This window comes from Carettochelys insculpta, chromosome 1 (genome assembly GCF_033958435.1).
Source record: "Carettochelys insculpta isolate YL-2023 chromosome 1, ASM3395843v1, whole genome shotgun sequence".
Taxonomy (NCBI): domain Eukaryota; kingdom Metazoa; phylum Chordata; order Testudines; family Carettochelyidae; genus Carettochelys; species Carettochelys insculpta.
This window is the reverse complement of record NC_134137.1, coordinates 22,740,494-22,753,859: the sequence shown is the minus strand read 5'-3', so window position 1 is coordinate 22,753,859 and position 13,366 is coordinate 22,740,494.

Below are 13,366 nucleotides of genomic sequence, written 5' to 3'. Positions count from 1 at the left end.
AAGAGGGAGAGGTGTAGGTTAGATATTAGGAAAAAATCCTTCACCAGGTGGGTGGTAAAGCATTGGAAAGCATTGCCTAGAGAGGTGGTGGATTCTCCATCCCTTGAGGTTTTTAAGTCCTGGCTGGACAAGTTCTTGGCTGGGATGACTTAGTAGGGGTTGATCCTGCTTGAAGCAGGGGGCTGGACTAGATGACCTCCTGAGGTCCCTTCCCGCCCTGTGATTCTGTGACTATAAGATGAATAGAAAGCTGGCCTGACAGTTGGGCCCAAAAGGTGGTAGTCAATGGGGCCCAAAAGGTGGTAGTCAATGGCTCAATATCTGGATGGTGGTTGGTTTCAAGTAGAGTGCCCCAAGGCTCAGTTCTGGGGTCAGTGTTGTTCAACATCTTTATTAATAACCTGGATGAGGGATTGGATTGCACCCTGAGCATGTTTGCAGATGAAACTAAGCGAGGGGGAGAAGGTAGTTGGAGGCTAGAAATAGGATCCAGAGTGACCTAGATAAATTGGAGGATTGGGTCAAAAGAAATCTGATGTGGTTGAATAAGGAGAAGTGTAGAGTCCTACAGTTGGGAAGGAAGTACCCCAAGCTTTGTCATAGGCTGGGGACCAACTGGCTAAGCAACAGTACAACAGAAAGGGACCTAGGGATTACAGTGGAGGAAAGGCTGGGTATGAGCAAACAGTGTGCCCTCATAGCCAAGAAGGCCAATGGCATTAGGAGTGTTTTGATCAGATCTAGAGAGGTTGTTGTTGCCCTCTATTATGCACTGGTGAGGCCACATCTGGAGTATTGCATCCAATTTTGGGCCCCCGAGTACAGAAAGGATGTGGATGTGCTGCAACAGGTTCAGCAGAGGGCAACAAAAATGATTATGGGGCTTGAGCACATGACCTATAAGGAGAGGCTGAAGGATTTGGGCTTATTTAGTTTGCAGAAGAGAAGACTGAAGGGTGATTTAATAGCAGCCTCCAAATTCCTGAAGGGGTGCTCCAAAAGGGATGGAGAGAAACTGTTTTCAATGGTGACAGACAGCAGAAAGAGGGTAATACTCTGAAGTTACAGAATGAGAGGAGTAGGCTGGATATTAGGAAAAACTCCTTCACCAGGATGGTGGTGAAGCACTGGAATGCTTTGCCTAGGGAGGTGGTGAAATCTCCATCCCTAGAGGTTTTTAAGTCCCAGCTTGACATAGTCATGGCTGGGAAGAATTAGTTGAGATTGATCCTGTTTGGGGCAGGGGGCTGGACTTAATAACCTCTTGAGGTCCCATCCAGCTCTGTGATTCTATGATTCTATGATCATCATAAGCCTGATAGCGCTCCTACTAAAGTCAGTGAGTATTACCAGTGAGCAATCAGTGAATTTACTCAAAAATATTAGATAAAATAGATTTCATAACTTTCTTCCATTTGCAGTATAGTAGATTGGTGTGGAGCTAGTCTTCAGAAACTAAGCCACTCTGCACCGGAAAGGGAAACATGGAATGAAGTAGTGAGAGAGGCATCCGACATCACCAGGCACTGAGCCCGTGGTTGTTGATGATGATATCATTTGGAAGTTTCACATTCCATACACTTTCATTTCCTGGTCTGGATCTTAGTACTCAGCCTGTTATGCATAGTAACACCTATGAATGTTAATATATTTACTATATATGTTAATATGCTTTTATTATATCATTTCAGGGAAAAATAGGAATCTTGTTAATCAAGAGGAATTTTGGATGTCTGTAATTTAATACCGTGTCTCAATATTTATAGTGATTCTTACAAAAGAAAAAATAATAAACTGGTTTCAATAATCATCATATGAAAAATTTAAATAATTCAATTGTGTTTTCCTAAAATTCAATTAATAACAAATATCTACAATCTCTTGTCATACTCTCTTCTGCATCCATAGAGCATAAGGCTTGGAAGGACCTCCTGAAACACCAAGACCAGTCCCATGCTAGTCTAGTTAAGGCTTGATCTTGCTATGAATGCAGGGGGACTGAACCACTGGAGGTCTCTTACAGTCCTACAATTCCATGATTCCATTATTCTATGCCATTGCAGGCAACCCTATTGATCCCATTCATAAGTGTATCACGATGCTTCTTAACATTAATACAGTTTGTCCCACTCCTCCTGTTAGAAGGCATACCCAGAACCTCACTCCTCAGATGGTTAGAAACCATCTTCTAATTTCCAGTCTAAATTCATTCATAGTAGTTTATACCCATTTGTTCCTGTGAAACCATTGTCCTTGTGCTTAGACATCTCTTTTTCTTGATGTTATCCCTGGGTTACATGCACAGTCAGATTGGGAAGGACAGAATGTGGTGTGTCACCCTGAAACTTTGAATGAAATTATTTAAGAGAAATACTCTCAGTCAAGCAGAATATAGCTTCGATATCAATTGAAAATAGGCTGCTTTCCTCACCATGTGGCAATCTGTAGGCATTGTCTATGACGAAAAAATGTACACATAGTGGAGTTGGTTCGAAATTTTTCAACAAAGGCTTTTTGTTGTTGTTGCTGTTGTTAGAAGACACTGATTTATGTGTTTCAGCAAAATTCCATTTTGAAATAACCTTCTAGCTCAGAAAACCACTTCCTACTGTGATGTACTATATTTTGCCGTAACGATATATTATCAGCAATAGAGAAATATCACAGAAACCTTTTAAAAAGAAGCATACATCCCTTCAGACTATGCTTTATAGAGCTTTATATATTTTTAAAAATATGTTTCAACAAATTCCATAATTCTCTTAATTACTTCCGTGGCCTCCTGTTACCGTAGCATCTATGCACTTCACAACCTTTAAAGTGATGAGCCTCACAACACTTCTGTGAAGTAGTAAATTGCTGTTACAGCCCTCATTTATAGATGGGGAAGTAAGGGATAGAGTGAAGATGAAGTAGATGTTTAAAAACGCAGATGGTATTTGATAGGATTTTTCAAAAGCACCTAAGCACTTTTGAAAATTCCACTAGACTAAAGTGCATCTCTAGGTGAACAATGATACCTTAAAAAATTGGAGGAGGCCACAGGAGTTAGGCACTTACCTTCCTTAGCCACCTTACAAAAGTTCCCAATACTTGATAGTAACAAGAATTAAAAAAAACCCTAAGCATACAGCATGTCCAAAAATATTATGTAGAAAGAAGGGAAGTGTTATATCTTGGACCCGTTGAAGTTAATGTGAATTTTTCACCCAGCATTGCCATTACACCGCAGCTATACATTAGTGCCACTCAGAGCATATAGGAAACTGATGTTTTAAAAATTACTCATAGTTAATAAGGGGCTTGTCTACACTTGCCCCCAACTTCGAAGGGAGCATGTTAATCAGGGTGATGGGAGATTACTAATGAAGTGCTCAGGTGAATATGCAACACTTTATTAGGCTAATTCTCCGCCGTGGTAACTTCAAAGCGTCAAACTTCGAAGCGCTGGTATGCATGTAGCCGTGTTCACTTCCAAGTGCCTGCGCTACTTTGAAGTACCTTTACTCCCCAAAATTTTGAGGAGTAAAAGCACTTTGAAGTAGTGTGGACACTTTGAAGTGCCCGCAGTTACATGCATGCCGGTACTTCAAAGTTTGACACTTAAAGTTGCTGCGGGGGAGAATTAGCCTAATGAAGTGCTGCGTATTCACCACAGCCCTTTATTAGTAATCTCCCATCACCCTGATTAATATGCCCCCTTCAAAGATGAAGTGTAGACCTAGCCATAATGTGTCACCTATGCGGTCAGGATGAAGTTATTCCATCAGTTCCCAAGGAGTGCTGGATCTGGTTTTCTGGGAGATGGTTCTGTGAAGAAATAGAAATTGTGAATTTTTTATATTTTAGGGCTAGGAGAAGGACAGTTGGGCTGTTTCCTAGGACTGGGCAGCATATGTTCAGATGATCATTGTCATTAATTTGTTAAGCTGTAGTTGGGACATCTTTACCGGTGTGGTGCTTGGATTTCTGATCTGCTCCATTTAGTTGATACCCTTGGCTGACTGCATGTTCTCCCTCTCTGAATGCCAGTCTGGGCTCTGATCAGTTAGCCTGCACCACAGACTTCTGAGGGCACCAAAGAAGCACAAGTCAAGTGAGGTATGAAGGAACTGGAACCAGGTTTATTCTCAATAGTGTGTGGGCTCCAGCACCCTCATGAATCCCTAATATGACTCACCAGTTTACACTGGTACATGCATACGCCATGACAACGGACATGACTGAGTTGCTGGCAAGGAGTCTGTGTCATCCCCTAGTTCACTTGACACAGCCCCTGTTACACAGACTTTTATACATAGGTATAAACAAGTTACATGGACATTACATATTCAGATATAAACCCCTAATTGCAATAATACAACTCCCCGCACCTCCCCGATCTTGCCCATTAACATGGACCACAAAAACAACATATCCATCATGCTTGTCAAAATGACCTGCTCCTGAACTTTGGTCAGAATGTACCTGGTGCTAAGCTGTTATCTATGGGGAGGGTATGGGGCGTATATGGTACCAAGCAGGATGTGTTTATGTGTGTCACTGAGTGCCAGGCGCTGCGTGCTTCCAGCTGCTTTTTAGGCCCTGTTTCTTATTAGCACTCTGTCTCTTGCTGCATTCCTGTGAGCAGCATCTATTTAGCTCACAGTTTTTGCCTTAACTTTCTGTTGTTCAGGCTTGAGGTGCTTTAACTAAGCATTGACCATTGTCTTGGGCCCTCAGCCTTACACCAAGCCTGATTGTCAGGCCCTCTCATTACTACAAAAGCACAAGTTAGAGATTTATTCAGAATATGCATGACTCCTGATAAACTCAAATTCTCTTGAGCAACACTGCTAGAAAACCTGATCAGATAGAAGCTCTTTTTTTTCCTCCACCTCTGGTGAGTTCACCTTCTATTTCTAATTTCCAACAGCCAAGCTGTGTCTACACGTGCACGCTACTTCGAAGTAGCGGCACTAACTTCGAAATAGCGCCCGTCGCGGCTACATGCTTCAGGCGCTATTTCGAAGTTAACTTCGACGTTAGGCGGCGAGACGTCGAAGTCGCTAACCTCATGAGGGGATCGGAATAGCGCCCTACTTCGACGTTCAACGTCGAAGTAGGGACCGTGTAGACGATCTGCGTCCCGCAACGTCGAAATTGTGGGGTCCTCCATGGCAGCCATCAGCTGGGGGTTTGAGAGACGCTGTCTCTCCAGCCCGTGTGGGGCTCTATGGTCACCGTGTGCAGCAGCCCTTAGCCCAGGGCTTCTGGCTGCTGCTGCTGCAGCGGGGGATTCATGCTGCATGCACAGGGTCTGCAACTCGTTGTCGGCTCTGTGGATCTTGTGCTGTTTAGTGCAAGTGTGTCTGGGAGGGGCCCTTTAAGGGAGCGGCTGGCTGTTGAGTCCGCCCTGTGACCTTGTCTGCAGCTGTGCCTGGCACCCTTATTTCGATGTGTGCTACTGTGGCATGTAGACGTTCCCTCGCTGCACCTATTTCGATGTGGTGCTGCACAACGTCGATGTTGAACATCGACGTTGGCAGCCCTGGAGGACGTGTAGACGTTATTCATCGAAATAGCCTATTTCGATGTCGCCACATCGAAATAAGCTACTTCGATGTAGGCTTCACGTGTAGACGTAGCCCCAGTGGGGAAAAGAAGAAAAAACTATTAATTATTTTCTCTTGAATCTGTCTCTCTTCTTACCAAGTTTATCGCAGCTGCCATTGAACTCATGTGAGAGACAGCCATTTACTTCAGAAGTAGCTGGATCAGAACCTTAACAAATTATTACAAAGGCTTTTGTTCACGTCTTATTTTGGCCACAGAGAATCTGATTATCAGATTGTGAAACCAAGCCAAGTGCCTACACAGACTGAGTAGACTAAAATGACTTAATTTATTCATGCTACTGATGAAGTGACTGCGCCTTCAGAATAAACCAACCTTTCTCAAATTGGGGTCTGTGAAGGAAGTTGAATGGGTTTGCGAGATTCATTGATCAACTTATCCCCTTTGAGTTCCTTCCTCACAGTAGTAAGGTGGGGTCTTCATCTGTCCTGGTTCCGTGTGGCTTTTGGAAGCATCTTCCAGGTCCCTGAGGCCCCTTGGCTCATGGGTGGCCATGTAGGCTCTGCGTGCTGCCCCTATCTGAGTGCTGCCGCCAGAGTGCCTCCTGTTTTAGCTCAGAGTCCTCTCCTGAACTCAGACTTCCTCCTGTATCCCACACCCTGCACTCTTCCAACATCCCTCATCCTTGGCCAAACTCCACAAACCATAACTCCAGCCAGTGCTTTCCCTGCTTCCATGCCACACACACACACCCTGTACCATAGCCCCTGCCCCAGCCCACAGTCCTTTCACACATCCAAACTCCCACCTAGATCCTGCCCCAACACCTCAGAGAAGGGCCAGCGAATCATTGAAGGGGCAGGATAGAAGTTTCCTGGAAAAAAAAAATCCAAATGGGGATCCTCAGGTTGCTTAAGCTTTAGAACTACTGAAATAAACCAAAGTTGAACATTGTGTTATTCCAACTTTTTGTACAGAAGAAATAAGCTACAATTTAAGAATGGTTTATTGTTTAGCATGCTTGTATGGAATTTGGAAGACATCAATTTAATTCTTATCTTACTATGTGAGCTTTGCAAGTCATCTCCTCTCTCACCTGGCCTCAGTTTCTCATTAGTAAAATGGAGATAATAATATTACCTTACTTCATGGCAGTGTTGAAAATAAATCATAGAACCATAGGGTTGGAAGAGACCTCAGGAGGTCATCAAGTCTCACTGCCAACTCAGAGGACTAATCCCAACCAAACTATTCCAGACAGGGGCTTGTCAAGCCAGGACTTAAAAACAACTATGCATGCAGATGCGCCCCTCCCCCCCCCAGTTCTGCAGGCAACCTATTACAGTGCTTCACCACCCTCTCAGTGAAATAGCTTTTCCTCATAACCAACCTAGACATCCCACACTGAAACTTGAGACCATTGCTTCTCATTCTGTCAGGACTCTATCCCCATAGTTTGGTCACTAAAAGTGGCACAGCATAGACATACTCAGTATGAACAGTAAGGGTGGGGTGCGACAATGACTTGGGAACGTGTACTATTTTGTTTGTTGTTAGGATTGAAGTTGAGTGAACTGGTTTTTAGGTGTGTTTCTTTGTTTGTTTTTCCTAATGGAAAAGTAGCATAAAACCAGAGCAACAGGGCTACGTCTACACTACAGCAATCTTTTGACAGAAGCCCTTCTGGAAGATCTCTTCTGAAAGACCTTCTTTCAAAAGACTGCATCCACACACAAAAAAGCAGATCAGAACAATGATCTGCTCTTTTGAAGAGAGCATCCACACAGGCCCTGCTCTTTTGAAGGAACAGGCCAGAGATCGAAAAATCAGGCCCCATGAGGACTGCTCTTTTAGAAAAAAGGGCCTGTGCAGCATCTACACACATTTTCTTTTGAAAGAAGATTTAGAAAGGGAGCACTCTTCCTGAAACGGGAAAGGAAGAGTGATTTCAAAAGGAGTGCCACGTTCTTTTGATTTACTTTCGAAAGAAAGCTTTTTGTGTGTAGGCGCTCCCGCAGGATTTTCAAAAGAGCCCCTTTCTTTCGAAAAATCTTTCAAAATGACTTGATAGTGTAGATGCAGCGTAGGAGGTAATAGAAGATATAATATTACTGCTATGACTACTGAAATATCCTGTTCTCTGTATGGGTATTATCATGTACTTGAGCATATAGTGCTATGACCAGAACATTAAGGACTAGATCCTGCAAAGTCCTGTGCATAGCTGCGTGTGCAAAAGTGTTTTTCTCCAGAGCACAAGGAGATTCTGTCTGATGGTAGGTTCAGATGCAGGGCATGGTTCACTGCACTCCATGTAGAATTATATCTGTGTACGCACACTCCCTGAATGGACTAACAGATATTTTGGAGCATAAGCTTTCGTGGGCAAAGACCCGCTTCATCAGATGCATCTGATGAAGCGGGTCTTTGCCCACGAAAGCTTATGCTCCAAAATATCTGTTAGTCTATAAGGTGCTACAAGACTTCTTGTTGTTCTTGAAGTGACAGACTAACACAGCTACCTCTCTGATACTCCCTCAATGGAAAACTCACAGGCCAAAAACAGAGCATGACAAGGCTGGAGAAGAGATATGCAAGGCAGATTGGATTTAAAGACAATTCTCATTCTGTTAATCAGCCTTTAGCTATCTGTTAGGCTTACTCCAGTGTGAAAAATATGCCCAGACAGTAACACGTTCATCAATGCATTGCTTCTTCACTATCATGCTCTTAATTTACACGAAACTCCATGTGGCAGCTTACAAGATTCAATTACAAAATCTTACTGATTTAGGCAAATGAGCAGAGACTTCTCTGCCTTACCACAGCGTCCCTGATGAAACAGACAGCCCGCATTCATGAAAGAACATTTTTGATGTTGCTTTTGGGCTACAAAGTCCCTTCCACGTTTTAAGAAGCCCAATGACTCCCAGTGGGAAAGGAATGTACAAAAATTGCTATTGAAACAAACAGTGCAGTTCGTTTCTTTTATGAACAGCTTTGCCCTACATACAGCAAGTTCGTTCTGTTCCAGAAAGAACAAAACATTATATTCACTGCATTGAAGTGCAGGTTGATTTACTGCTTTCTTTGATCAGATGATCAAAACCACTTTAACATTACTCACAGGGCAACACTTACTCCTAGCAGATATATCATTCATAACATGTTTGACATATATAGTGTGCATCCCAGCACTTGCCAGCTGCATCAAGGATCATGGCTTTGGTTCAAGTGCTTGCTTTCTGAAGTAAACAGCAATAAAACTAAAATTAGATTCCCTGATATTGATTGTGCCACTCAGACTGTGTGGAGGTGTTTTTCTTCCACTCTCCAACTTCTTTGCTAAGTAAAATAAACTGATTTGAGCCCTAGAAGGCATACATGCAGGACTCCCTGGAATTGCAAACTGGCTGTTGAATTAGCAGGTGAGACAAATAGACTTAACTATCAAATCTTTTATTGTCCCCATGTGGAAACATCAATTAAAATGTGGGGAAAAGTAGCCAAATGTTAAGGGGGAAAATTGGTAGCAAACAGGAACTATATCAAACATAGCAGATTAGAATGCTGTGGAATTACAGGCTTTAAATTACACAAGAGCCTTGTCTTAAAACAAATCAAGTATAAATTTTTCTATTTCTCTTCCAACAGTTTGCATTTTGTAATTTTTCTTCAGCCATCAGAAAATAAATTTTATCTTTGAAATATGGTTGGTGGAAGCTCCAGATTGCTTGGTTATCACACATTGGTGGTAGTGGTGTTTAAATGAGGGACAAGTGCATGTGTATGGGGATAGATTACACAGAATCACAGAAGATTAGGTTTAGAAGAGATCTCAAGAGATCATCTGTGTCAACCCCTGCTCAAAGCAGGACCAAATCTAACTACAGTAAACTCTTTCATATTCTTCAGCCCCTGGAGTGGGAGGTTGCCAGCTATTCAAATATTCCGGATAATGGAGAGGTATACCTAGCAATGCATAACCATGAAGAAAAATAAGATTAGATATTAAGCAACAAACAAAAATGTATGCAGAGTACTTTATTCACAAACAACAGTAGTATTGTACACTATAAAATTATATTGTATTTAATGTAGTTAGTTGTATTTACTTTCACTATACTGCACTTGGCTGTGTCTGCACTAGCCTAATGAGGTGCTACATATTCATCATGGTACTTCATTAGTATTCTCTGATCTGGCTGATCAGCATGCCCCCTTCAAAGAAAGGGGCTAGTGTAGACACATCCCGTATTAAAAAAGTAACTAAGTTTCACTTATGGGTAAAGTGCTGGTGATTTGAGAATTCTGGAAGATAGAATGCTGGTTATGAAAGTGTTTACTGTAAATCATTCGTGCCAGGGCTTTTTGTCAAGCCTGGCCTTAAAAATCCTTAGGATGGAGATTCCACCACCTCCCTAGGCATCCCATCCCAGTGCTTCATCAACCTCCTACTAAAGTAGTTTTTCCTAATATCCAATCTAAATTTCTTATGCTGCAACTTGAGACTAATGCTCCTTGCTCTGTCTTCCCCCACTAGTGAAAATAGACTGACTTCTTCCTCTGTGGAACCCAGGTAGTTGAAGGCTTCTATCAAATCCCCACCTCATTTTTTAATTCTGAAGACTAAATAAGCCCCCCGCCAGCCTCTCCTCAAAAGTCATATCCCCCACAAGCTAATCATTTTTCATTGTCCTCTTGAATGCTCTCCAGTTTATCTATATCCTTTTTTAGTGGGGGCCCAAACCTGGATGCAATACTCCAGATATAACCTCACCAGGGCTAAATAGAGGGGAATAATCACTTCCCTTAATTAGCTGGCAATGCTCTACTAATGCAGCCCAAATATGCCATTAGCCTTCTTGGCAACAGGGCATATTGTTGACTTATTTCTACCTGATCATCTACTGTAATTCCCAGGTCCTTTTCTGCACACCTGCTGCTTAGCCAGTCAGCCCCTAGCCTGTTGCAGTGGATGGAATTCTTCTGTCCTTTAAGTGCAGGACAATGCACTTCTCTTTGTTGAACCTCATCAGATTTCTTTTGGTCCAATCCTCCAATTTGTCTAGGTCACACTAGACCCTACTGCTACTCCCCAGCTTATCTATGTCTCCCCTCATCTTCATGCCATCTGTAAACTTGTGGAGAGTGTAATCCATCCCCTCATACAGATCATTAATGAAGATGGTGAACATAACCAGACCAAGGACTGATCCCTTGGTCACTCTGAATCATACCAGCTGGTAACTAGTCTCTTAGGGGTAGTCATGTTAGTCTATAGCTTCATGAAAAGGATATTGAGCCCTTCATCACTACCCATTGAGCCCAATAATCTAGTCAGCTTGTGTCCATTCATCCAGACCATAGTTCTATAATTTGTTAAATTCAAGGTTTATCACCACCACCATTTTCCCCACATCCTTAGAGCCATCTATCTCATCATAGGATGCCATCAATATAGTCAGGCATGACTTCCCCTTGGTGAATCCATATTGACTGTTCCTAATCATCTTCCTTTGCTCCAAATGTTTCAAAATTGATTCCTTGAGGACCTGTTCCATAGTTTTTCTAGGGCTAAGGTGTGGAACTAAGGTTTGAGGTGTTAGTCAGTGAGGCATCTGCTTGCTTGAGAAGCATCAAGACGAGAGGAGTACAAGGAAATAGAGAAGCAATCTTAGTTGGCATGTTAGGAAGTGGTCTCTGAAAACCAACAAACTAATTATTGTAAAGGAATATTTTACTGTCATCTGAAGCATCTATTCCTGCCCTTTGTCAAAGGTGGGATACTATGCTAGATGGGCCATTAATCTGATCAGAGATGGCAATTCCTATACAGGTGGAAACTCTCCAGTCCAACAGTCCTCAAGAACTGACTGTTGCCAAATGAGAGAATTTGCCAAACCAGAGAAGGTCAATATTGTCTAGCAGCATTACCAACTCTTGCACTGATTACTGGGCTCGTAGAAGATACTTGGGGTAAATTAGAGCTAAATAACAGCACAGACCACTGAGAGCTAGGACTGTTGGCTGTAAATAAAGTTTATGAGACTGTGGAAAACTAAGCCACAGCTATGGTGAGTGTACATCTGGCTAACTGAAATCATTCCGGACCACGAAGGTTTCTGGACCAGAGAGTTCAGGACTGGAGATGGTCAACCTCCTTTAATCATGTAACGTCCACAAATTTATTATGGTATATATGGTAAGACAGGAATATTATAAAAAAAGACTGTGGAAAAATACCCTAAAGGCATCAGGAACAATCAGTGGAAGGGGCCTGCTAGTGGAGAAATGAGGATACTGGAATTAGTAGTAATGTGAAGGTGCTTGTAGGTGTTAATAAGAATCCACTTGAGTTTGTTGTCTTGTTTGTTGCCAGTTTGTTTTGCTTTATCCATTTTGCACAGTGCCATCCTCTAATCAAAACAATAAAAAGCAAAACAAAGTCAAACATACAGCTGTCAAAAACAGAGCTGGGTTCTGCTGCATCCCCAGTTCTGGGGTCAGATTCCCTGGGTACATTGGAAGTGGGAACTGCTAGAGAGCTACCCTTCCAAACATGATTTGGACCCTGTTGTGGTGAGGTGTGTAGATACCCTACAACAGCCACCAAAGGGAGAGAACAGCAACTTCCCTACCAGCAACTAATTGTTTGACCAGCAACAGCTGAGATAAAAGGCTACATCTCAGCCAGAGAGGGGCAAACTAGGGGGAAGCAGCACAAAGAGCCAGAACAGCTAAAGACAAAGCAGTGGAATAAGATGCTCTTTGGGAGGGATCTTTGGGCTGATGGAGAGGAGGAGTGACCCACCAGTGAGTAACCCATAGGAAAGGGAAGGCCTCTGTTGTCCTATCTACCGCCACAGAGGGAGATATAAAGCCCTCCCAAAACAAGGTGGAAAGGACTATTGAGCCCAAGATGGGACTGAAGACATGGCATAAGATCACTAGATTTGTTTGTTGGTTTGGACTCTCCTCCTCCAAGAAAGATAGGACTACAAGTGACTTGGCTGGAGAGCTAAGGGATGAGAATGGGCACACCACTGCAGGCTGGGAATGGCTATAGACAAGGGTTGCCACAGTGAGAAGCTGCTACATGGCCACCAAGAGAGTACATTAGTGAACTATCTCTGCCAGTGTGGACATCACTTCACTTAGGCATTGCCACAGGCCAGGCTGGCCCTTAAGGGCAATGAACTCAACTCACCTGTGACTTGTTAGCAGCTTCGACGGGTGATGGGTTTTGCGGCAGATAAAAAGCAGCCTGCTGGCATGACTGAATCCAAAATTAATAGATTGATTTCTTTTCCCCTCAGCACTGCTGTTCCCTGTGTGCCGTGTTAACATGATTAAAACAGGCTTTATTAAAACTAGCCTTGCATGTGCCAAGGGGAAGCTTAATGGAAATGCCTGCATAGTGCGCACCTCATTGCACAGAGCAGACTGAATGAAAATGAAATCCAAACTGCAGATGGAGAATAAACACTTTAATTAATGCTAACTTTTATGGTACTTGGAGGAGCCACATGCTTGTGGATGTAATTCTATTCCCATTTGGTCACGCAGAACCTAACACTGATGAATCTGCTAACTTTGCTAGAGAGAATTCATAGTTCCCTATCTTCACCCTCGCACTTTTTTGCCAATAATTGCTATTTGACAGCTGTTGTTTTCTTGTACCTTTCACAATATTTTTTATGCTTCTTAGTGAAGTGATATACCCAGCAGGTCCAACAGCTTTGCCAGGCCTCTGGGCAGGGTGGGGGCAGGCCTTGCTCCATCACCTAGGAAGGGGCTGGGCTTTGTT